At 36.6% G+C, this 25,909-nt stretch overlaps 1 protein-coding gene across 17 annotated transcripts in view; it reads right to left on the bottom strand.

The window, feature by feature from the left end:
• NEO1 (neogenin 1) overlaps positions 1-25,909 on the bottom strand; it is a 234,909-nt gene that overhangs the window by 97,455 nt on the left and 111,545 nt on the right. The window lies entirely within an intron of this gene.

Raw genomic sequence — 25,909 nt, forward strand, 5'->3', positions numbered from 1 at the left:
TGAGGCTTTCATACATTTCTACAAAAGCATATAAATATATATATATATATAAATACATGATAGGAACACAATACCTTTAAAAACTGATACTGTGGTATAATCAACTGGAAGAAGAATTATAACAATAATTTGGGTTTCTCTGTTGAGTAATATTTACTAAATTGACTGTATTGAAGAAATCGAATATAGGAAAGTTCTATAAATGTCTAAAAATGAATATTTAAAGTCTACTTCCCTAAGATTTAAACCATTTTGGAAGGGCCATAATTAAAATTCAAAAAGAGTTGAGAAGACTGACATTATCTTCCTTTTCAGTCAACATGATGAGTAACCAAAACCAAAACAAAAAACCCAAATGTCGCAACAAAGTCCTACTGCATAACACAGAGAACTATATTCAATGTCCTATGATAAATCATAATGGAAAAGAGTATTTTTCAAAACAGAGTGTGTGTGTGTATATGTATCTATACGTAACTGAATCACGTTGCTGAACAGCAAAAGTTAACACATTATAAATCAACTATACTTCAATTAAAAAAATGTAAAAAAAAAGTTACGTTAGAGGCCTTTAATAATTCACTCACTGAAACACACACACACACTCCCATTAGTAACATCCTTCATTACATGAAACAGTTTTTGAGGCTGGGAGGCAGAGTGACAATCTTTGGGGAAAAGTTAAATGTATTTGAAAAAGAATATTCCAGTGTCTCCCTTTCCCTTTAAGCCCAAGTTGTGACTGACTTATTTATAAATAACGGATTCTGTAAGATTTTGAATTTAAAGGGTAAAAGCAGACCATCTAGTACAACTTCCTACCTATAACAGTAATTTCCTATTCTTACAACATCCCTGGCAAGGAGTCTTAACTAATCCCTGTTTGAAAGTTGCAAATGACAAGGAATTTCTGTATCATAAAGCAGCAAGCTCCATCACAGGCTAGTTCTGTTTAAAAAAATGATGACAACAGCAGCTTTTCTTCTCCTCAACAGTTGAGCTAAAATGTGCTCAGCTTGCTGGGATTTTGATTGAGACTGTGCTGAACTTGTGGCAACCTGATACTTTAACAATGTTGTCTTCCTTTCATGAACAAGGTTTATCTCCATTTATTTGGATCTTTGGTTTCTCTCATCAATGTTTTATGTATTTCAATATACAAATTTATTCATACTTCGTTAGGTGTATCCCTAAGGATTTCAAACTTTTTGGTGGTACTGTAAGTGGTACTGAAAATATTTTTAGTTTCTAATTGTTCACTGCTAGTGTCTTGAGATGAAACTGATTTATATATACTGATCTTTCATCCTATGGTCACTCATTAGTTCCAGCAGCTTTTTTTTGGCCACACCTGAAGCATGTGGAAGTTCCTGGACCAGGAACTGAACCTGTGTCACAGCAGTGGTCCAAGCTACTGCAGTGACAACACTGGATCCTTAACCTGTTGCATCACAAGAGAACTCCTTCTAGCAGCTTTTTATAGACAATTCTGGGATTATCTACATAGATGGCCAAGTTGCCTGTGAATAAAGATGGTTTTATCTCTTCCTTTCCAATATTCCTTCCTCTTTCTAAATTTTCTTATCTACTGCACAGGGTAGAGGTCCTGGGAAGAAGCACAAACCAACATTACAATTTGGGTAAATGAAGAGTCAAAGTATAGGCAGCAGGTAGACTCCCAGGTAACCAGTAGAAGCCAAGATAAGAACATATAGTCTTAAGAAGTAACACAGTGATGGATGATCAAGAAAACATGAGTCTGTACAACTAGATGATATCAGGGAAATCTTTTTTTTATGGCCATACTGGAGGCACATGGAAGTTATCAGTCCAGGAATCAAATCCAAGCCACAGTTGTGAGGCATGCCAGAGCTGGGGCAACACGAGATCCTTTAACCCACTGTGCCAGGCCAGAGCTCGAACCTGCACCTCTGCAGTAACAGAAGCCGCTGTTGTTGCATTATTAACCCAACAGGCCACGGTGGGAACTCCCAGGGAAATCTGTTAATAGTGAATTTAACTCTCTTTTCAAACATTGGTTAGTCATCTGAGTTTAATCTTCTGTGAGTTATCTGTATACACACTTTGCCATTTTTTTTCAATTAGAGTGTTCAAAATTTCCCTATCTATATATATATGATCACGCTGCTTATCAATTTATGGCCTCTCAGCTTCAAATCCACTCTTCTGTGTTATAAAGGATGTGGATCTTTGCCAGGTGATGTAGTGTTTGACTGTGCTAACTGAGGGTGCTGGAGGGTCACTGCAAAGCACAGCAGAGGAAAGCGCTTATCTTTCAGGTTGGGGTGTGCTCTTTTCCCTATCATGTGGCAGCTAGAAAGTATGTGGGAGACCCATTGGTGATCACCCTCCTGCAAGTTTCTCTGCTCAATCTCTGGTAAGTGTCTCCAGTTTACCCCAGCAGATAGCTTTCGGTGCACCGGCTCTGTCCCCTGGCATCTCATCAAAGAGCACCCAGTATACTAGTGCTGACTCATAGCACCCCACTAGGCAACTCAGTCAGTCAGGCCCATGGCACCCCAGCAGGCGGGCAATCTCCTGTGGATCAGCGTGGCCCACAGCTGAGTCCTCTGGCAATGACTACATTCTCTCCAAGGTGTGAATTGCAACCATGGGGAGGGGTGCCCTCTTCCAAGTTTGTTCCTCTTTTTGGATTTTCTTCCTCAGCTTTTGAGGTAGGAGCTGATTCTTATGTTCACTACTTCTTATTGTATCCTATTTTATCTTTTTTAGTAGTTAAAACACCTTTTACTTGTTAATAATTCTTTATGTTAAATTTTCCTTGTTCAAATTCCTGGTGTGATTTTTGGCTCGACTGGACCCTGAAAAATATAGTAAGATGTCAATCCTTTCTCATACACACTGCCAATATTTCTACTCGGTTGTTTCTTTGCTCTTTTTTAATTTGGGGTATCTGTTGATGTACCAAAATTTTACATTTGTATGTGGTAAAATTTACTAGTCCTCTCTCTCTTTTTTTTTTTTTTTTTGGCTACACCCATGGCATGTGGAAGTTCCTGGGCCAGTGACTGAAACCACGCTGCAGTTGTAGTAACACTGGATCTTTAACCCACCGCACCACAAGGGAACTTAGAGTCTTCTCCTTTTTGGCATCATTTTATTATTCTTACTCTAAAGATTGTCCCTGCTTACATACTAGAAATATATTTAACTTACTTTTTCTTCTAGTACAGCTATGAAACCTCACAGAGTTAAGCATTTAGTTTTATATTTTTCCAAATGGCAACTCCAGCAGTCCCAATAAAAATAACTGAAATAAGTGAAATAGTTTTAATACCTAAATCCTATACTCTTGGAATTCCCGTCGTGGCATAGCGGAAACTAATCCAACTAGGAACCATGAGGTTGCGGGTCCAGTCCCTGGCCTCCACTCAGTGGGTTAAGGATCTGGCACTGCCATGAGCTGTGGCATAAGCCAGCAGCTATAGCTCTAATTAGATCCCTGGCCTGGGAACCTCCATGTGCTGCAGGTGCAATCCTAAGAAGACAAAAAATAATAATGAAATAAAATAAAAAAATAAATAAATCCTATACTCTTGCAGGTTCATTTCACTGACCTGTCTATTCCTGGGCCAGAACCACAAACTTAACTATCATTAGCATACAGTATTTAAAAAATATTTGACAGAACAAGTACTCTCCTTTTATTCCTTTATTTCCTCAAAAATTTCCTAACATATTCATTAAGATGGATTTTTTTTTCTTTAAGAGATGAATTTAGACTCATCTTTGGTTAAGTTTCTCTGTTCCTTCCCAAAGGAAACAAACTAACAAGAACAACCTAAAGTTTTCATTTGAACTGCAATGAATTTTAGATATAGAAAAAATTTTTTTGCAATCCTAAGTGGTCTTATTTAAGACTAGATTATTTGTTTGGATATTATTCAATATTTTGTTTTGTTTTGTCTTTTTGCCTTTTCTAGGGCTGCTCCCAAGGAATATGGAGATTCCCAGGCTAGAGGTCCAATCGAAGCCACAGCCAGAGGCCTAAGCCAGAGCCACAGCAACACGAGATCCGAGCCGCGACTGCAACCTACACCACAGCTCACGGCAATGTTGGATCCTCAACCCACTGAGCAAGGCCAGGAATCAAACCTGCAACCTCATGGTTCCTAGTCGGATTCGTTAACCACTGTGCCACGACGGGAACTCCACAATATTGATTTGTTGTAAGGATATTATAGTGCCTTAAGTCAAGTGACATACAGTTGAGTGCTGGTTCTAGCACTTGACGTTTTGCTGACCATGGGTTTCAAAATCGATGGATTTATGATTTTATGATTCTAGGTTATATCTATGGTTTTATGATTTTAGTTTATATCTTTGTTTATGGTAATTAATAGGTAATATTCACGAGTGCTATCCACTTACTGTCACTTAATTACAACAACCCTATATTTAGGTATTAACATATTATTTCTACTTTATAGGCAAGGATGCTAACACGGAGAGAAGCTAAGTAGCTCCATGGGGCCACATAGCTTAGTCAGGGACGTATCTGCAGTCTTACTCAAAACCCTATACTCTTTAACTTTCTGTTTTACCAAAGGGAAAAAGAATAATAAATCCCATGTATCTGTCATACAGCTTCAACAATTATCAATTCATGGCCAATACACTTTCATCCATACCCCAAACCATCCCACTGTCCCACCCAGATTACTATGAAAGCAAACCCCGGGTTTTCTATTACTTTATAAATAAATACCTAAGTATTTATAGAACTAGAACTCCCGTTTCTAAAGAAAGCCATGATACCATCATCAGGTTGGTATCTATAATTTCTTAATATCATCCATTATCCAGTTAGTATTCACATTTCACTAGCTGGCCTATTTTTAAAATATCATTTATTTTATTTTAATTGGCCAAACAAAGTGCATTCACTGGCATTAATTTCTTTCTTATGTTTCTTTTAATCTACAGGTTCCTCCTCTTTCATCTTTGTGTTCAATGTGTTTGTTGAAGTCACTTGTCCCACAGAACTTCCTGCAGTCTATCTTTTGCTGACTGCATTGCCATGGGGGTATTTAATATATTCGTCCTATACACTGACAGTTAATTGTAGAAGCTTCTTTCCCCCAAGACTACTTCATAGGCAGTGCCTTGTCCTTCCATCAGGATGATTCATAATATGTCACTGTATCTATTTTGGGGATGTTAATAATCTTTGATAATCACTATCTATGCAAAAGGAGTTGCAAAATAGTAGTATTCTTATTATGTCATCCTTTCTATAAAGAGACACATTCCCTCATCAATTATTTGGTTATCCTTAAGTAAAGTACTTATAGAAAGAGCAGGATAATGCTTGATTCTTTCCCTTTGCTTACCAATTTTCAAAACAATGATCTGGTTCTCTAATGTCATCTCCCAAATGTGATCACTGAAGACTTTTTAAAAGTATCATGCTATGAGTTCATGGATTAAAATATATTTGGTTTGTTTCAATCCATGGAAGTTATTTTTTTCATTCTAAAACTATCCCATCTTTGACCAATGAAAGCTTGAGTCCACTAGAAGTTCCTGAGTCCTGTGTGACAGAACCCGAGTGCTCTTTAGTATCTTCTGGTGACTGTTTTTAGGCCCTATTTGTGGACAAAGCCAGGAGTTAGGTAATTTTTAAATAGAAAATTCATTATGGTTTCATTCTGGTATCGCCAATTAACTTTGGGCCTATAGGTTTTAAGCAGATCTTATTAATCTTATTAACTTATTATTATCACTATTTTGCTTTTGAGGCATATGGAAGTCCCCAGGCTAGGGATCAAATTGGAGCTACAGCAGCCAGTCTACACCACAGCCACAGCAATGCTAGATCTGAGCCATGTCTGCAACCTATACCACAGTTCACAGCAATGCCAGATCCTTAACTCCTCTGAGCAAGGCCTGGGATTGAACCTACGTCCTCATGGATACTAGTCAGGTTCGTTACCACTGAGCCACAATGGGAACTATTAACTTACATGTTTATCTCTTTTCTCTCATGCCAACAATCTCTGTTCTCAATGACACCAATTTAATTACTTATATGCTTTATCTTAGACTCAGGAGTCTCAGAATAACACTTTAACAACATTACCACCAAGAGAAAACAGCTGAAGATTTCTGGAGTTCTTTTTGTCCTTGAATATATTCCACTAAGTATATATAGTCCAATTATTATTTTGAATTGATTTGCAATAGTAACTGTCACTTGGGATTTTTACTTTCTGTGTAGCTACACTATCAACTAGTTACACATTTAGAGTCATTTATTTCATTTTACTTTTCCTTTCCTGGGTTTTTATTTTTATTTATTTATTTATTTGGTCCTTTTAGGGCCACACCACAGCATATGGAGGTTCCCAGGCTAGAGGTTAAATAGGAACTGCAGCTGCTGGCCTACACCACAGTCACAGCCACGGAGGATCTGAGCTGCAGCTGCAACCTATGCCACAGCTCATGGCAACGCCAGATCCATAACCACTGAGGAGGCCAGGGATTGAACCTGTTTCCTCATGGATACTAGTCAGATTTGTTTCTGCTAAGCCATGATGAGAACTCCCTGGATTTTTAAGTCTACGAATAAAGGTATACTTTAACAAGTTTAGCTTCTAACCCTGTTTTCTCTACCCATCTTCCTTCCACTACAGGTAACCATTTAAATTTATTTTTATGATTTATCCTCCCATTTTAAAATTATAAGCAAATACACACAATTTGTACCCACTCCTATTCTTTAGATTAAATAGTAACATAGGAAACAATTTTTTTCTACCTTTAGAACCTTCAATCTTAACAATTATGGTATCATATTACTGAGGAACTGACATATTTAAGTCTAAGGGACTGAGGCGCCCCCTAAGGCAGAGTATATAATCTAGGAAACAGTAAAATCCTCTTCAGAAAGAAAAATCCAATTAATATAATTTTATTATATGTTTTTACTAAACATTTTTAAAAACTATTAGAAAAAAATCATCACAAACAATGTTCAATTCATCATTTACTTTTCCTTTTCATGAATTATAAAATAATGTCTTTAAAATGTTTCCTGGATTTTAGCTTCTCGTAGATAGTATTCACACCAATTAAACACAATGTAAGAACAGATGTTTGTGGTTGGGAAGTTAAATTGATAACCAGAGAGCAAATGAGTCAATTACCATAAGAAAATAAGCATCGTAATGGAAGATTATGCATTTCGTTACCAAAGAGATAATTAAGCTTCAAATTCTCTTTGACAGTTCCTATCCCTTCTAATGCCACCATCATTACAAGAATAATTTTAATTGCTAAATGCACAAGTAGAACTTAATACTAAAACATATTATACTTGCAAAATTCTCTTACTGGAAACATCACTTAATTCCATCACTGTTATATAATGCTGGAAATTGCCACTCAATTCAAACAGAAAACAATATAGGGCAAACGCCAATGTTTCGAGGTTACTTTATTATGCTGTTATTTAGAAGATTAAAACAGTTTTCATTTACATTAGCTATGAATTGTTGGAGTTTCTATTATTTGGTTTAAAGATTTAAGTGTTGAAATTCTTAAAAAGTACTTTAAGTAGAGAAATAAAGCAATTTTGTCCATTTTCGTGTTAAACTGCACACTTGCTGTTGTTAAGCTTCTTTTCAGTAATTCGCAAAATTACAGGTAAGTCCTTAAAAAAAACCACAACAAATAAAACCCAAGGTTTTTTTTTTTTTGGTCCTTTTGCCATTTCTTAGGCCGCTCTCGTGGCATATGGCGGTTCCCAGGATAGGGGTCTAATTGGAGCCATAGCCACCGGCCTACACCAGAGCCACAGCAACTTGGGATCTGAGCCGCATCTGCAAACTACACCATAGCTCACAGCAACGCCGGATCCTTAACCCACTGAGTAAGGCCAGGGATCCAACCTGAAACCTCATGGTTACTAGTCGGAGCCACAACGGGAACTCCAACCCAAGCATTTTTTCACAGCCTGAAATCCCTTTAGGGATGTTGTCTGACAGCCTAATCACAAGTCTGCTATAAGTATTGGCTCAACTAACAAAGTAAAGACACATTAGAACCCACCAATATTTCTTGAGAAAGCTTCTTGTTCTAATGAAGGTGACTAGGTTTTCCTTAATCAGCAGAGGAAATAGGTGAAATTGTAACTATGAAGCAATATTATGACAAAGTTACTACATGACCTTGAAAAGACATTTCTATCCTTCCCTCCCTGCGCCCCCAGGCCCAGTTGCATTGCATTTCCTTATCCTTACCTCTCAAATCAGCTAACAAGTACTCATCCTTCAGAAAAATAATTCCTTAAAGAAACTCTTCCTGACCCTCAGGCTCCTTCTTCCTAAGCCATCACTGCCCTATTTACCACTGAAACTCCAGTAGCTAAACCATAAGAGGTGTTCAATGCATATTTGCTGAAATCAATAGTTACCTGAATTCTAAAAACAGCATTAGTCAGCACTATCAGAAAATAAGATGTTGGGAATAAGAATTTTTTCAAGGATTTTCGAGTTTCTCAAGGATTTAATATTTTTATTTTGCCACTGTTTCTTCAATAGGAGTTCATAAATCTATTCTGTGCCATCTGTGAATTTTCTGCATAAGTTTTAAAATTTGTTTTTATTATGGTTGATTTACAATGTTCTGTCTATTTCTGCTGTACAACAAAGTGACCCAGTTATACATATATATACATTCTTTTTCTCACATTACTGTCCATCATGTTCCATCTGAAGTGATTAGATTATAGATCCCTGTGATATATAGCAGGATCTCATCACCTATCCTCTCCAAATGCAATAGTTTGTATCTACTAACCCCAAATTCTCAGTCCATCCCACATCCTCCCCCTCCTCTGGGCAACTACAAGTCTGTTCTCCATGTCCATGAGTTTATTTTCTATAGATAGGTTCCTTTGTGCCATATATTAAATTCCAGATATAAGTGATATCATACACGCACACATGTTCACTGCAGCACTACTCACAAGAGCCAAGACATGGAAACAACCTAAATGTCCTTTGACAGATGGATTAAGAAGATGTATTACATACACACAATGGAATACTACTTAGCCATGAAAAGAACAAAATAATGCCATTTGCAAAAAGAGACGGAATTGGAGAGTCTCATACATCTAAAATTTACTTTTAAATGTTTATGACAGTGTAAAATCTTAGTAACCACGTAGCTTCAGCACTCATATTTGTGTTTATGTTTTTTAAGTTGCTTCTGTGATTGCAGAATTTAATCCTAGTGCAATGTTTCTCAAACTTGGGGTCTCAGGGTCCATAAAGCTTTTAAACTTGACAAATTGCTCTACCCATAATTTTTTTTTTGGTGAAGGAATCATAAAAGTCTTTAGCAAATACAGGTTCTCCTTCCTTGACAAGACTGAACATACTTAAACTTTGTATGATATCCCAATATTATCATGAACATTAATTGTATACCACTTCTATAACAGAGAAAGTACAGGCTCAAGGTTCATTATTTTCACTTGGCATTGTACATTAGAAATGCTCCCTATATAGTGGAACTCAATGTGTAAGCCCTCTGCTTTTAGCATTGCAGCAGCATACAAATGACCTTGGGCCATGTTTCTCCAAGTGAGATTCATAGACTGTTTGCAGAGATATGCAAAGATACTTGGAAAGATGTTGAGCTTCACCACACATGCTAGAGAAGTGCAAAAGATAAGGCCACAAAGTCATCGTTCTAACAAGATCTTCCAGATTATTCTGTCATGCTGAAGTGTGAGAACCCTGCATTTGGGGGTCACTAAAGGAGGTAACTGTATATATCATCATCTTTTTATATACACAAGAGAGCTCCCCAATTCTTGTGCCTTCTAGGACCACAGAATTTATTCACTTATTCAAGCATTCAACAAATATTTAGTGAGCAACAACAAAGCTACAAAGACATTTTACTGGATGGTGCCAGGGAGACAGGTAATAAATACACATACTTAATAAACTGTAAAGTAAGATCGAAAGGTACATGCTTCATTTATTTATTTATTTATTTTTGGCTTTCTAGGGCTGCACCTATGGCATATGGAAGTTCCCAGGCTAGGGGTCAAATTGGAGCTACAGCTGCTAACCTACATCACAGCCACAGCAATGCGGGATCTGTGAATTACACCATAGCTCATGGCAACGCCGGATCCTTAAGCCACCAAGTGAGGCCAGGGATCAAACCTGCAACCTCATGGTTACTAGTCGGATTTGTTTCTGCTGTGCAACAACGGGAACTCTTGTAATTCTATTTTTAATTTACTGAGGAACCACTGTACTGTTTTGTACAGTGGCTATACATTCCCACCAACAGTACACAAGGATTCCAATTTCTCCACATCCTCACCAACATTTGTTATTTTCTGGTCCTTTGATAGTAGCCATCCCAAAGGGTGTGAGGTGGTATTTCATTGTACTACATATGTTTTCATAGCATTTGATTTTTTACCATGTTCATGGATTGCCTATGTAGAAATTTTTACTTACTACTGGGTGATTTAGATTTGTCTGCTCCTTGCTTCTCCTTAGTATTCTTTAGTTGGTTCTTTGTTATTTTTTGCCTTCTTTTTCAATTTTCCTCTTTAGTATTTTCAAATTTTAAAAGCTGAATAAGCATTCAATACAAAAGGCAGAAATAGACAAAACATAAAATCTTCCCCTTTACCAAGCTCAATATCACTGCCCTCCCCAGTGATAAACACTGTCAGCATTTTTAGTATGTGAGCCTTCCCAACTTTTTTTTCTATGCATTTCAGACACATTATACACACACACGCACACACACATTTTAAAAATACAGAATGTATCAGCCAATAAGTACTTTCTCGAGGTTTGTGTTTCCCTCTTAGTAATTTTACCTATCAGTATATATGGCCACCTCTTTTGACAGCAGCACAGTGGTCCATAGTCTGACTATATACAGTTTATTTCATAATTCTCTTACTAATGAATATTTAAGGTTGCTTTTAATTTTTCTATTATAGATGCTATAATATGCATCTTTATACAAAGATTCGTGTAAGAGTTTCAGAAGAACAGAAACTTAGAGGGAATAACTAGTCAAGGTATTTTCATATTAAAACTTTTTTATAAATATTACCAAAGGCTGTGCCAGTTTTATATTACCATCGGAGAATCACTATTAATAAGATTATCCAACATTTTATTGGTGGTCCTAGCTGGTGCAATTAACTAAGAAAAAGAAGTATAGGAGTTTCCGTCGTGGCGCAGTGGTTAACGAATCCGACTAGGAACCATGAGGTTGTGGGTTCGGTCCCTGCCCTTGCTCAGTGGGTTAACGATCCGGCGTTGCCGTGAGCTGTGGTGTAGGTTGCAGACGCGGCTCGGATCCCGCGTTGCTGTGGCTCTGGCATAGGCTGGTGGCTACAGCTCCGATTCAACCCCTAGCCTGGGAACCTCCATATGCCGCGGGAGCGGCCCAAGAAATAGCAACAACAACAACAACAACAACAACAAAAGACAAAAAAAAAAAAAAAAAAAAAAGAAAGAAAAAGAAGTATAAGGGTGGGGATAGAGAAATCTCCTCCTGTCCTCATACAAGCACACCAAGGCCATGACTGTTTACTAGAACAGTCAAGAACCTGCTCATAGAAAATTTCCAATGTGCACTGCTGTGCACTTGTAGTCAAGAGGAAACTTCAGTGATTTAATCAACTGGATAATAACTGTACTATGGTACCTCTAATTGAAGTATATGGTACAGCCTTCCTACTCAAAGCATATGGACCAAGAGCACTGGCATCATCTGGGAGCTTATTAGAAACACAGAATCTTTGTCCCCCACCCTAAACTATCTGATTCAGTATCAGCATTTTCATAAGATCTCTAGGTGATTTGCATGCACAAGTTTAATAAATAAGCAATGCGTTGAGAATTTAAATACTGATGTAGTATTTTATGTACAGACATGGAACAATCTAAAGTCAAAAAGCAATATGCAGAGCAAAACATGGTATGATCCTATTTGTTAACAAAACCCAACAGACACTAAACAGACACGATAGAGGTTATCTTTGAGGAAAGGGGTGGGAGTGAAGAAGGGGTGATGAAGAAGATTTACTTTGTTGACATGGTCTGATTCTTTAATAATGGTATTGTATGCCTCATAAAACATGAAAAGGAAAAATAAAAGATAAAACAATAAACTGAAAAGCTTTTATAAATGTAAATTTTTTAAACTAGCAGAATAAATGATTAATGTAGTTTTTTCACTGTACTCATATTTTTATACAACCAAAATGCTCCTAACAAGGAAAGCATAAAACTTTTAAGAAGAAAACTATAAAACTTTACTGAAGGACATATAAGAAAGTGCAAAAGAATGGAGTCAAAAATATAGACTCAAATATGCATGAAATTCTCATGACAGAAGTGATAAATTAAATCAGGAGGAAAAGACGCCTAACTCAGTAAATAACCCTAGAAACAATGTAGTTATTCAGAAAAAAATAGTGCTGGATTCATGCCTTATTTCTTATATGAAAATAAATTCTATGTCTATCAAAAACTTAATGGGCGAAAACAAATACACACATAAAAGCCAGAAGAAAACATGAGATTTTTAAAAATAATCTTGGAACAGAGTTCCTGTCACGACACAGTGGAAATGAATCCGACTAGGAACCATGAGGTTTCGGGTTCAATCCCTGGTGTCGCTCAGTGGGTTAAGGATCCAGCACTGCCATGAGCTGTGGTGTAGGTCACAGACGCGGCTCAGATCCCACATTGCTGTGGCTGTGGTGTAGGCTGGCAGCTGTAGCTTTCATTGGACCCTTAGCCTGGGAACCTCTATGTGCTGTGGGTGTGGCCCTAAAAAGCAAAAACAAACAAACAAAAAACAAAAAAAACCTTGGAAGGAGGCCTAAGTGTGACACAAACCACAAACCAAGAGTCCATATGAGACAAACATATTGCACTAAATAGAAAAATTTTAAATTATGCACAATGAAAAACTATCAAAGTGAAAAACAGGGGAAAGACCACACAGAGGTTTGATTTGTTCAACCTATAAAAGTTAGTAATAAGAAAAAAATTTACAACCTAGTAAAAAATAAGCAAATGATATGAATAAACAGTGTGAAATAAGTAAATATATAATTTCTAACTATATAAAAAGATGCAAAACATGTCCATATAAACAATCAAATAAAAATGTCAAGATACTATTTTTTACCTCATAGGTTGACAAGAGCAGAAGAAATTAACACTATCATATATCTCGATATTAATACAAACTGATACCATCTTCTTTTACAGTAATTTAGTATTATCTATAAAAATCGAAGTTAGTTTGACCCAGCATTTCACTTCGAGAGGTCCACCTAGCAGACAGGCTCACACCTTTACACAGACATGAGGGTATTCCCTGCTCAGTGTTTGAAGTAGCAAAAGATGAGAACCACTAAACAGTGAGACAGTGAGATATTTTAACCACAGTCCATTAAGACACCACTGCTTTTACCATTTTGACTTCCCCTCATGTCAAGTAATGGTGGAGTGGCTGAAAGCACTTTTGAACTCAAGGGAAGCCATGAGGAAATTGAACGACATATACCTTCAGTGGGTTTAGTGGGATGATATATTTATGTGACTTGTCAGAACTGCCATGCATACTTAAGCTGTGTCATTATAAGATGGATTCTAGAATATTCCTTTTGCCCATTGTACCAACATGACTCAACACAGAGACACAAAGGCGTAGAGTCATATTCATGTGACCACATCCTAAACAATGGATCAAAAAGACCAAATTAACTTTCTATTCTCATAGAAAAATGACTTGAAAATCACTGTCGTATGAGATGATCAAATAAAATGCAGTCAAAACAAGTATTACCTAAGTGACAAAAAGACATGTTATTTTTTTTCTGGATTTTTGTGTTGTTTGTAGTGTTTGTCAGTTTTTAAAATATTAATTTTGGGGGGATTCTTTTCTCATTGTAAATAATTACTCTATTCACTTTCTTACACAAGGCTTCCAAAACAATTTTCTCTCCAGGCCCCATAAAAGCTGGGTCTGCTCCTGGTGACAATAATCTCTGACTGCTTATTACATCTAATGCTATTTTCACACACATTTTTGCTTGACTAGGCATAGAATATCTCTTAGAAAGATACAAAAGAAATTAATGGCAGTAGCAGTCTCTGTGGAGGAGGGCTAGGACACAGGGTAATACTTCATTAGATATCCTATTTTATCTCTTGCGTATATTACCTATTAAAAATATTTAACTAAAAATAACAAGTAGAGAGACATATATACACTGGGCAGGGCAGATCTGATTCTGCACAAAGGTCAATCACAACTCTTTTGAAGTTAAAAACAATTCACTTAATATCTCAAGAAAAATTTTAAGAAAATTTGACAAGCTGATTCCATAGTCTATTAAAAAATGTGAGAATCTTTATATAAAACAGAAACAGACTCGCAGACATTGGAAAAAAAAAAACATAGTTTCTAGAGTTCCCGTCGTGGCGCAGTGGTTAACGAATCCGACTAGGAACATGAGGTTGTGGGTTCGATCTCTGGCCTTGCTCAGTGGGTTAAGGATCCAGCATTGCCCTGAGCTGTGGTGTAGGTCGCAGATGTGGCTTGGATCCAGTGTTGCTGTGGCTCTGGCGTAGGCTGGTGGCTGCAGCTGATTCAACCCCTAGCCTGGGAACCTCCATATGCGGCGGGAGCGGCCAAAGAAATAGCAAAAAGACAAAAAAAAAAAAAAAAACAACTTATAGTTTCTAAAGGGGAAGGGAGCTGGAAGAGATAATTAAGAGTATGGGATTAACAGATACACACTACATAAAACAGGTAAGTAACATGGATTTACTGTATAGCACAGGAAACTATATCCAATCACTTATGATAGAACATGATATAAGATTAATGTGAGAAAAAGAATGTACATATAAGTATGACTGGGTCACTCTGCTGTACAGCAGAATCTGGCACAACATTGTAAATTGACTATACTTCAATAAAAAAAATTTTTTTAAAGACCAAAAAGAGTACAGAAAGCAGACTCGTGGCTACTTGGAGATAAGGAGTGTGAAGGGCAGGTAAGAGGATCATCAAGAGGTATTAGAAAACTTTGAGGAACGATGAATATGTTAACTGATTGCAGTGATATTTTCGTGTGTGTTAAAACATAAAATTTACCAAACCATACACTTCGAATATGTGCAGTACACTGTACTGTAACAACTATCACTTCGATAAAACTGATGAGACAGGAGAAATATCTGAATAAATTATTTGCAACTCTCATATCAAAGAATCATATTCAGAATACATAAAAATTCCACAAATCAATAAAAGGCAACTCAATAACTGTCCACTGAAAACAAAGAAAATAAAAATAAGTCAACAAAAATCTGAAAAGATGTCAAATCTCCTGTGAACTGAAAAGCAAAATAAGGTGTCTTTTTTTTCCATCCCATTTTCACAGACTAAAAAACTTGATGACATTCAATACATGGGAAGGTATGGGAAAACCAGCATTCTCACGCTACTGATGAGTAAATAAAGTGACACCATCTATCTGAAGGGCAACCTAGCAAGGTTTATCAATATTTAAAACACAAGTACCTTTAACTTTAGCAATAACAATCCGAGAATCATAATTAAAAAAATACCTAAACAAGTATACAAATGTTCATGTACCAGTATGCTCAAAAAGTGTTAGTTATAGTAGTAAAGCAATGGAAACCACCTAAATATTTATTAAGGGCCTGGATAATCAAATGAAAACAGTGGAATACTATATAGTAGGGGTCAGCAAATTATGGGCCATTTTTCGAATAAAGGTCTACTGGAATAAAGCCATGCTCATTAGTTTTGGTACAGTCTATAGCTGCATTTCTGCTGCAGTGGCAGAACTGAGTAGTTGTGACAGAGGCCATAAGGCCCTCAAGACTAAAATAGTTTTTATCTGGTCCTTAGGAGAAAGTTTGCTGACTCTGTTATAATTCCACTGAATATGATATAGATTTGTATGTCCTGACAGAAAGATGTGACCACAATTCCTATAGAAAAGAAAGGAGTTTCTATTGTGGTCCAGTGGGTTACAAACCTAATATCCATGAGGATGTGGGTTCAATCCCCGGCCTCGTTCAGTGGGTTAAGGATCCAGTATTGCCATGAGCTGTGGTGTAGGTTGCAGACATAGCTCAGGTCCTGCATTGCTGTGGTTGTGGCATAAGCCAGCAGCTGCAGCTCTGATCAACTCAACCCCTAGCCTGGGAACTTTCATATGCTGCAGGGGCAGCACTGAAAAAGCAAAAAAAAAAGACATAGAAAAAAGCCAAAAAGTAGGGTATTAATTTCATTTTTTAAAAAACAGAGTTCCCTTGGGTGCAGTGGGGTAAGGATCCAGTGTTGTCACTGAAACAGCTGAGGTCACTGTTGTGCTTCAGGTTTGGTTTCCGGCCTGGAAACTTCCGCATGTCAGAGGTGCAGCCAAAGAAACAAAAACAAAAACCCATGAATTTGTTCATGAAATAGTTTGAAATACATAAACTAAAATGCTAACAACAACACTATTTGTGGTAATGAGATTATAGGTGACTTTTTCTTCTTTCTGGATTTCTTTCCCTTTTATTGAGGGAATATAAAATATTAATTATTCTTTTTTTTTTTTTTTTTTGTCTTTTTGTCTTTTCTAGGGTCTCACATGGAACATATGGAGGTTTCCAGGCTAGGGGTCTAATTGGAGCCACCAGCATAGGCCAGAGCCACAGCAACGCAGGATCCAAGCTGCATCTGTGACCTACACCACAGCTCATGGCAACACCAGATCCTTAACCCACTGACCAAGGCCAGGGATCGAACCTGCAACCTCATGGTTCCAACTCGGATTCGTTAATCACTGAGCCACGACAGGAGTTCCTCAATTATTCTTATAATTTAAAAAAGCTCTAAAATTATTTTTGTATGAGTTCCCACCATGGTTCGGCAGTAATGTATCTGACTAGTTAGTATCCATGAGGTTGCAGGTTTGATCCCTGGCCTTGCTCAGTAGGTTAAGGATCTGGCATCACCAGGAGCTGTGGTGTAGGTAGCAGACATGGCTCGGATCCTGCTTTGCTGTGGCTGTGGTACAGGCTGGCAAGTGTAGCTCTGATTCAACTCCTAGCCTGGGAACTTCTGTATGCCATGGGTGCAGCCTTAAAAAATAAAGCAAAAAAACAAAATAAAATAATTTTTGTAGTGTCAATTAAGTATAGTTCCCCGAACAATAATCCAATCAAAACCAGTAAATGATCACTAAGCTTCTTCTGAACTAATTTCTCATTTCCAAAGACGAAAAGCTTGTTCTTAAACATATTCTTTATTTATCAAACTCTTACTGGCATGTTTATTTTTCACTCCTTACCATTCATGAAAATTCTCCAAATTGGCCTAGCTGAGAGAAATCTTTGTATACTTTTCCCAAATGCAAATTAAAGTACATGTGTTTGAAAATTCCACACAGCAGCTGAAAATGAGCATTTTATCTTGTAGTAGTTCAATAAATTTCTGGATTTGCTACTCCATACAAGCGCCAGAAGTTCAATACAAAGCAGAATATTTGATTTTCAAACTATTAACCCTTAGTATAACAAGAGAAGTCCAGTGGGCTTCGTCAAAATTTTGGTGCAGACAATGAAATAGTACTTTGTCCACAGAAGTTAAAAATAATTAAACTGACTCAGAGTTGGTTTGCTTTTTTTCATCAGTATGTGCCAGCAATTCCTCCCAATGATTAAATACTCCTCCCAATCAGAGTGGTCTACTCTCAACCCTTTTTCAGTTGACCTAACAATGTTCCATGAAATCAATTTTTAACAATACAGGCCTAGCAGTTTAGGACTTGGCATTGTCACTACTGTGGCTCAGGTTTGATCCCTGGCCCGGGAACTTCCACATGCTGTAGACATCTCCTATCAGAGAGATCATATGGTATTTGTCTTTCTCTAACTTATTTCATTTAGTATAATGTCCTTAAGGTCCACCCATGTTGTCGCAAATGGCAAAGAACAATTTTTTTTTAAAGTCTGTACTCGTCTTTCTGATGCATGATGTGATGTCAAGAATTCAAGGAATAAATTCATCTGTTAAAAACATCAGGTGTCTTTTTTTTCTCTTGTACTTTCTAAACAAGAATCACTGAAATCAACTAGACAAGAATGAGTCTCAAAGACACAGCTGATACATATAACTTGCAGCTTTGGTTATCCTGGGCTAGAAATGCTTAATTACTTTTCTGTGTTACATATTGTATCCTTGAGGATGAGGACTATATCCTTTTTGATTCTATCTTCAATGATACTGGAGTCTACCTTCTGCCTAATTTATAGTAGATACTGAATAAATACTGCTTGGGAATTATCTTTCATATTACTTTTAAGAGAGCCATTGAAACTCTGTAAGCATGGGCAAGAAAAAAATCTACACAAGGAATGGCGACGATGAGGTGTGGCAACTCTACTCCCACCCTGCCCAGCTTCCATTAGAGTAGTTCAATGTTTATCTATTTTAAATTTCACAATGAGATTTTACATTATATAATCGGCAAAAAAAAATTTTTTTTTTGAAATTCACTGACATGATCTCAACCTAGGAAATCTCTCTGTACTGGAAGACCAATAAAATGTTGGTTATCATTACAATGGGGATCAGGGAAAAAGCGGAACGGACTTAGATTCATTTAGCTTTTTGGAAGTTATTCTCAAAATGTAGACCATAATTCAAGGCAGTTACATTTCAGTGTAATTGTGTTGTACTGAGATAAGATACTCCTATTGGGGCAAAATCCCATTACTGTGTGTAAACCAGGTTTGCTTGAAAGAGTCATCAATAAACACTTAATGGTCAGGGGTGGGGCTGTGTAAACAGGGAAGAAGTCTTCAAGGAGGAAGAAATCTGTTCTAGATACTCTTCTCCCTAGGAGATTACCTTCCTACTTCCCATTTTAGAGCATCAGAGTTCAATTTTTAGTAAGAAATTCATAAAACTGTTCAACTTTTCCTGCTGTTTCCAATTCTGGCTATCATCTCTTTAATGAAGAAAGAGAAATACAACTAAAACTAAACAAAAGAGTGGAAATTTTAAGAGATGAAATATACTTAATATGAGAAACTGACAATACGACTAAACTTGCACAGATCTCTTCAAATCTGGTAAATTTGATAGCACCCTTTAAGGCAAAAGAAATATTGTTCAATAAAAGATAGTAAATACTAAATAGAACACATTCCCTCAGAAAGACTGAATATATAACACATTGAAGAAAAGATGGCTTACACCAATGAATAAGAGACCCAGAGTGAACTTGAAATTCTGAGGTCAAGACAGATAATTTAGGAAGTAAGGCCAAAGATGACAGTCAAACCTCACTTATTTCTGCACTAGAACGGTCATGACTTTGCCCTACTTATTACAATTCTTATGTTCTTTAAATAAAGACTGAAAAACATTTAATAACATTTTGTCCTATCTGCCCATCTAGATAAGCGAAGGTCTGGCATGCATAGAGCCTAAGGAGCTAGACTGGGCACAAGAGCAAAGTGTGACTGGCCTGGCTCATGGACTACAAAACATGGTTTGCCAAGGGTGATGTGATGGTTGAGGGCTGAAGTAAATGGATTAATTTGCCAAGATCACATGTCAAGAAATTGGTAAACAGGGAAGTGCTTCCAAAAACATTTTTCTTTTCATCATTTCCATATTCCTCCTATGAGGTACAGTGCTGATATCTTGGTGGTTTTAAGGAAATTAGGGATCCATTTCTACACCACAATTCCTGCTTATTTGCCTACAAAGCTTCCTCCTGATTTGGGTCATTTAGTAACATAAAATCACAATGGAGTTGAGTTCTTCCTATGCTGTATTTTGACTAATGCACAAATAGCAAGCAGGCAGAATCTTCAGGCATATCAATGGCTCTTCTATTCTGTAACATTTTCATGGTCAAAAATCACACATCTGTATTCCACACAAATCTGGGTTCTAACCTTACATCACTTTTCATTTTTGTTGCATGTGGCTATTCCTTGTCTTTTCTAGAATACCTGCAGGTTCTCTTCTGAAGGTGGTTAGTTACCATGGAAATGAGGCTACTATAGTTCAGAATAAATTTACATAACTATTAGAAAATTATTTCAAGCTTGTAAAATACGGGATTTATCTAAAAGCTAACATGACCACTGATGTGATAAAAATCTAAGAAGAACTGCAAACCAAACCAAAATGATTGAAGTCCCAACACAGGATTATAAAACAATTATAAAGCATTCTTCATTTATAGCAATGGCTTTAAAACTGTATAGTTAGAAAGTGAAATTGTTAGACAGTCTGGATACAGACAGAAAACTATAAAAATTTCCGAACATCTCATCCATTAGTTGTCAAATAAGTAGTGTCACACAACACATTAGGTGCTAAGAATCTAAAAGTTGACAAGACCTAGTCCTATCCTCAAGGAACTCAGTCTGGTAGGAGAGAAAGATATACAAACTGAAAAGAAATATAAATGTGACAGGTAAAGCAAGAAAGATGTGTGTAAGGTATAGGAGCACAACTAGAGTACCTAATGCAAGGAGGTGCGAAGAAGACGGGTACCATAGACTGGAGTAAGCAGGGGCCAGAGTTTCAGAGATTTCTTTAAAAAGCCAGGCAAGAAGGCAGAAAGAGGAAGATTCGAGGCAAAAGGGACAGTACGATAAAACCACACGGGGTTTCTAAGCAGCTAGCTGTTGGCCTTGAAATTAAAATATCTTGAGAAACAATGGCAATACTGCTCAGAATCTAGTTCTCTCTCTGCTTGGCATTTAAAGAACAACAACCCCTTCAAGACAAATAAATATCCAATATTCTGAAAATTACAGGGAGGATACCTCAAAAGAAAGATACTTAAGGCTTCTTGTGAATTGGTTTAAGGTAATTTTTAAAAGAAAATCAGGAATATGATCCAATTTATACTATAACTTTATAATACAAATCATATCTCTTATACATTATCTTGAAACCTTATTTCTACTCATTTAACATATTCAAAGCATTTTATCTTGTTATTTAATCATCTTTTCAAATATGTTTTTTGCTTGGATGCATAGTATTCTGATATATGAATAAGCACTATTTAAAAAATTTTTTTTACTATAGTTGATTTATAATATTCTGTCCATTTAAAAAAGACCACTATTTTATTTGGCCATTCACCATGTTGGCCATTCAGGTGGTTTATAATTTTTCTCTATTAAATATCTATCATTCCAATAAATACATATCGTTGCAATTTTTATGCATAAATCTTTACACACATCCAGGATTAATTTTTTTTTTTTTTGTCTTTTTGCCATTTCTTGGGCTGCTCCCGTGGCATATGGAGGTTCCCAGGCTAGGGGTCCAATCGGAGCTGTAGCTGCCAGCCTACGCCAGAGCCATAACAACGGGGGATCCGAGCCACGTCTTCAACCTACACCACAGCTCACGGCAATGCCAGATCCTTAACCCACTGAGCAAGGCCAGGGATTGAACCCGCAACCTCATGGTTCCTAGTCGGATTCGTTAACCACTGTACCACGATGGGAACTCCCCAGGATTATTTTAATAAAGCAAATTATTAGAAGTAGAATTACTGGTCAAAATAATTCAAGTTTTAAGGCTTGTGATTATGCATTAAATTAACCTCCAAAAAGGTTAAATTTGCACCACTACCACCAGCAATGTAGAAGAATCCCCATTTAACTATAATTTTACCAAGAGTAAGTTATTATTTTAAAACTCTACCTCTAGGCCCCAGAAGGGGGTTATACTAACCTGCATTTATTTTACTGCTAGCAAGGTTAAACTTTTTTCAGGTCAACTGTTCATATTCGTCTCATTTTTGTAAGCAGACTATTTTCTCTTTCCCCTTTCTTTAACTGAGGCATTCATTTGTTTCATATTAATTTATAAGTGCCATTTATATTTGCTGTAATTATTTCCCCAAGTTTTTAGGTAAAGGATTTTGATCACTTTAGCCACTGTGAAGAATGGATTTGAAGAGGGACCAGGTTAAAACAAGAGATACCAGTCAGGATACTACTGCAGTTGTCTAGGAAGGAGATTTAACTGAACTTGAACTAGGGCAGTAAAAGAAAGGAGAAAGAAATCCTAAAAAATTGGATATAAGAAGAAATAAAAAAGATTTATTAAATAAAAAAATGATTCCCAAGTTTCTAGCACAAGTGAACAGGTGGGCAGTGATACCAACTGAAATACAGAAAAATCAGAGGAGAAAGATATTTAGGGGAAAATGTTAAGTTCAGTTTTGGACATGTGAGGTTTGAGGTACTTGAGGACATTCGACTGGAAATGTCTGAAGCTCAGCAGAGGGTCTGGTCTAGGAATTTGGGAGTGACTGTCATGTAAGTTGTATCTGAAACCATGAGAATGAAGACTAATAGGCTGAAGTCAGAACTTTGTGGAACAGTGAGATTTTAGGGAGAAAGCTAAAGAAAAAACGCTCATGAAAGAAAAACAGAAAAAATGGACAGAGAAATAAAAGGAGAAAGAGGATAAACACAGTGTTATCAGGCCAAAGTAGTGGAGCACTTCATGAGGTTGTTAAAGATGAAGGGATTCAATGCACACAGTCTTGAACCAAGATAGCAAATATGGATTAGGAGAGTTTTTAAGCTGCCATTTAGAAGAAAGCTCATCTTTAATGGTTTCAGTAATTTTTAAGTTTTATGTTACAGAAGACCTCAAAAGACCAAGAATGGGAATTAAAAAAGATGATAAAGTAGTGTTTATAAACATATGTGTATATGAACGTGGCAATTATGACCTTAATTATATAAATGAGGGCAATGGTTCATCTTCCTCTAGAACAACCTTTTAGTTTTTTTTAAATCGTAGCTGCTTTTCCACTCCCTCACACCATACACAAACTCTAAATGGCTTAAAGACTTAAATGTTAGACATGACACCATAAAACTCCTAGAAGAGAATACAGACAGAACACTCTCTGACATAAATTGTACCAAGGCTTTCTTAGGTCAGTCTCCTAAGGAAATAGAAATAAAAGCAAAAATAAACAAACAGGGCCTACTCAAACTTAAAAGCTTTTGCACAGCTTTTAATTTTAAAGGAAACCATAAACAAAACAAAAAGATAACCCACAGAATGGGAGAAAATATTTGCAAATGATGTGACCAACAAGGGTTTAATTTCCAAAGTATACAAACAGCTCATACAGCTCAATATAAAAAAAATGAAAACAAAATAACCATGAGTTCTCTGGTGGCCTAGCAGTTAAGGATTTGGCATTGTCACTGCTGTGACTCAGGCTTGATCCCTGGTCCAGGAACTTCCATGCATGACACCCCCCCCAAAAACAAAACAAAACAAAACCCAATCAAAAAATGGGCAGAAGATCTAAGTAGACATTTCTCCAAAGACGACATATAGATGGGCAACAGGCACATGAAAAGATGTTCAACATCAATAGTTATTAGAGAAATGAAAACAAAAAAACCAATGAGGTTATCACCTCACATCAGTCAGAATGACCATCATTAGTAAGTCCATAGACAATAAGTGCTGCAGAGGGTATGGAGAAAAGGGAACCCTCTTGCACTGTTGGTGGAAATGTAAATTGGTGCAATCATTATGGAAAACAGTATGGAGGTTCCCCAAAAAACTAAAAACAGAACTATGATATGATGCAACAATCCCACTCCTGGGCATATATCCAGACAAAACTCTAATTCAAAAAGATACTTGCATTCCAATATTCACTGCAGCACTATTTACAATAGTCAAGACATGGAAGTAATCTAAATGTCCATCCACAAAGGAATGGATAAAGAAGATGTGGTATATATATAAAATGAAATTCTACTCAGCCATAAGAAAGAACAAAATTATGCCATTTGCAGCAACATGGATGGACCCAGATATTATCATACTATGTGAAATTATGGAAAGAAAAGTATCATATGCTATCACTCATATGTGGAATCTAAAATATGATACAAATGAACTTATTTACAAAATAGAAACAGGCTCACAAATTTAAGGTTACCAAAGGGGAAAGGAGGAGAGAGGGATAAATCAGGAGTTTGAGATTAGCAGATACAAACTATGTATAAAACAGATAAACAACAAGTACCTACTGTATAGCACAGGGAACTATGTTCACTATCTTACAACAAACTATAATGGAAAATAATATGAAAAAGAATATATATATATGAGTAACTGAGTCATTTTGCTGTATACCGGAAACTAACACAGCACTGTAAATCAACTATGTCAATAAAAATTTGAAAAATTTAAAAATCAAAAACAAATCCTGGAATCCCATTGTGGCACACAGCAGGTTAGGAATGTGGTATTGTCATTGCTGAGGCATGGGTTTGATCCCTAGCCCAGGAACTTCCACATGCCACAGGCACAAGCTAAATGGAAAGGAAAACATGGATGACAAATTAAGCACAAACATGAAATCATTCTAGCTATAACTTTTCACAATTTCAACACAAAGTTTCATTCATTTATTCAACAGTTATTTGCTGACCTACAATGATAAAAAAAATTATTAAGACTGGTCTCTGCTGATAAGGACCTCAGCCTAGGAGTAGTGGAGAAAGGCACATAAACAAATCAGTGAGAAACAGTACTGGTAAAAAGAGCTATCTTAAGAGACATAATAGTTACCTGAGGGTGAGAGGATGATTATGAAAAGCTTCAAAGAGGTGTCAGGTGAACTATTCTTTAAGAACTATCCAGAAATTTTAGCTGGGGTTGAGAGGATACAGAGAAACAGAGCCTTCAAATCACACAGTAGGCGTGATATGACACATAGGACACTAAATACATGTCATAAAGATGACTCCATTTCCATCCCAGGTTCAGGTAGAAGAGTGTCAGAAATTTATTTAATTAGTCCTTACAACAACTCATTTATCTGGTAGAAGAAACTAAAACACAAGTAAGTTAAATAACTTGGGCAACCTCACACAGCTAAGTAAGTGATACAACCAAGACTGTAACCCAGGCATGCTGGGTCCAGTTAACTATTTCTCTGCGGCCCCTCAGTTAATACATGAGGGTCTGGTTGTGTTTTGTACATATGCCATAAAGTATTTGCTTTTATCCTAAGCCAAGAGAACTGAGAATTCTAATGAGAGCAGAATACTATAACTCATAATGAAGTAAAGGAAAATGAGATCATGAAAAAGACCAGGAGAAAAGAGGAGATCAGTGTCTTAAAGAGAAGAGAGATCAGAGGGGATAGAATTAGAAGCGCAGGAGAAGTAGAGTGACGTTAGGGTGTGACTTCAGAGAAAGCTGGTGGAATTTAAAACTTCAGCGGCACATTTGTTATGAGCATAGACAAAGCCAATCTAGAACTTATCAAATCTATCCCACAAAAATACAAATGGAAAAATTTCTTCTTTCGTGAGGGAGGTGAGATGAGTGACACAGACTATTATGAATGATTTAACAGAAAAGGAAAACTTTGTGTTTTTAAAAAAAACAACTCATGACCAATTTTAAGTGTTATCAACAATCCGAGATGACAGGAAATACACGATGGACTAATTCACGTCACAGCATGTGTAGAAATCCCAGGAGTTAATGATAAAACAATAAATTTGAAATATTTAACAGATGAAAAGTGAACCTATGACCCTTTCTGCACTAACACTCACTATGGCATTTCCTGTAGCTATAACTTTTTTAAAAATAACAGAAATCAGATAGATAGGACTATAAACATAAAAATAAATATACATATATAACCTCCAACCATTTCTCACAGATTTATTTCCCCATAGAAAAAGAAACAGATACTTTCAATTATGGGACAAGATTC

The sequence above is a fragment of the Sus scrofa genome, chromosome 7 (assembly GCF_000003025.6).
Source record: "Sus scrofa isolate TJ Tabasco breed Duroc chromosome 7, Sscrofa11.1, whole genome shotgun sequence".
Taxonomy (NCBI): domain Eukaryota; kingdom Metazoa; phylum Chordata; class Mammalia; order Artiodactyla; family Suidae; genus Sus; species Sus scrofa.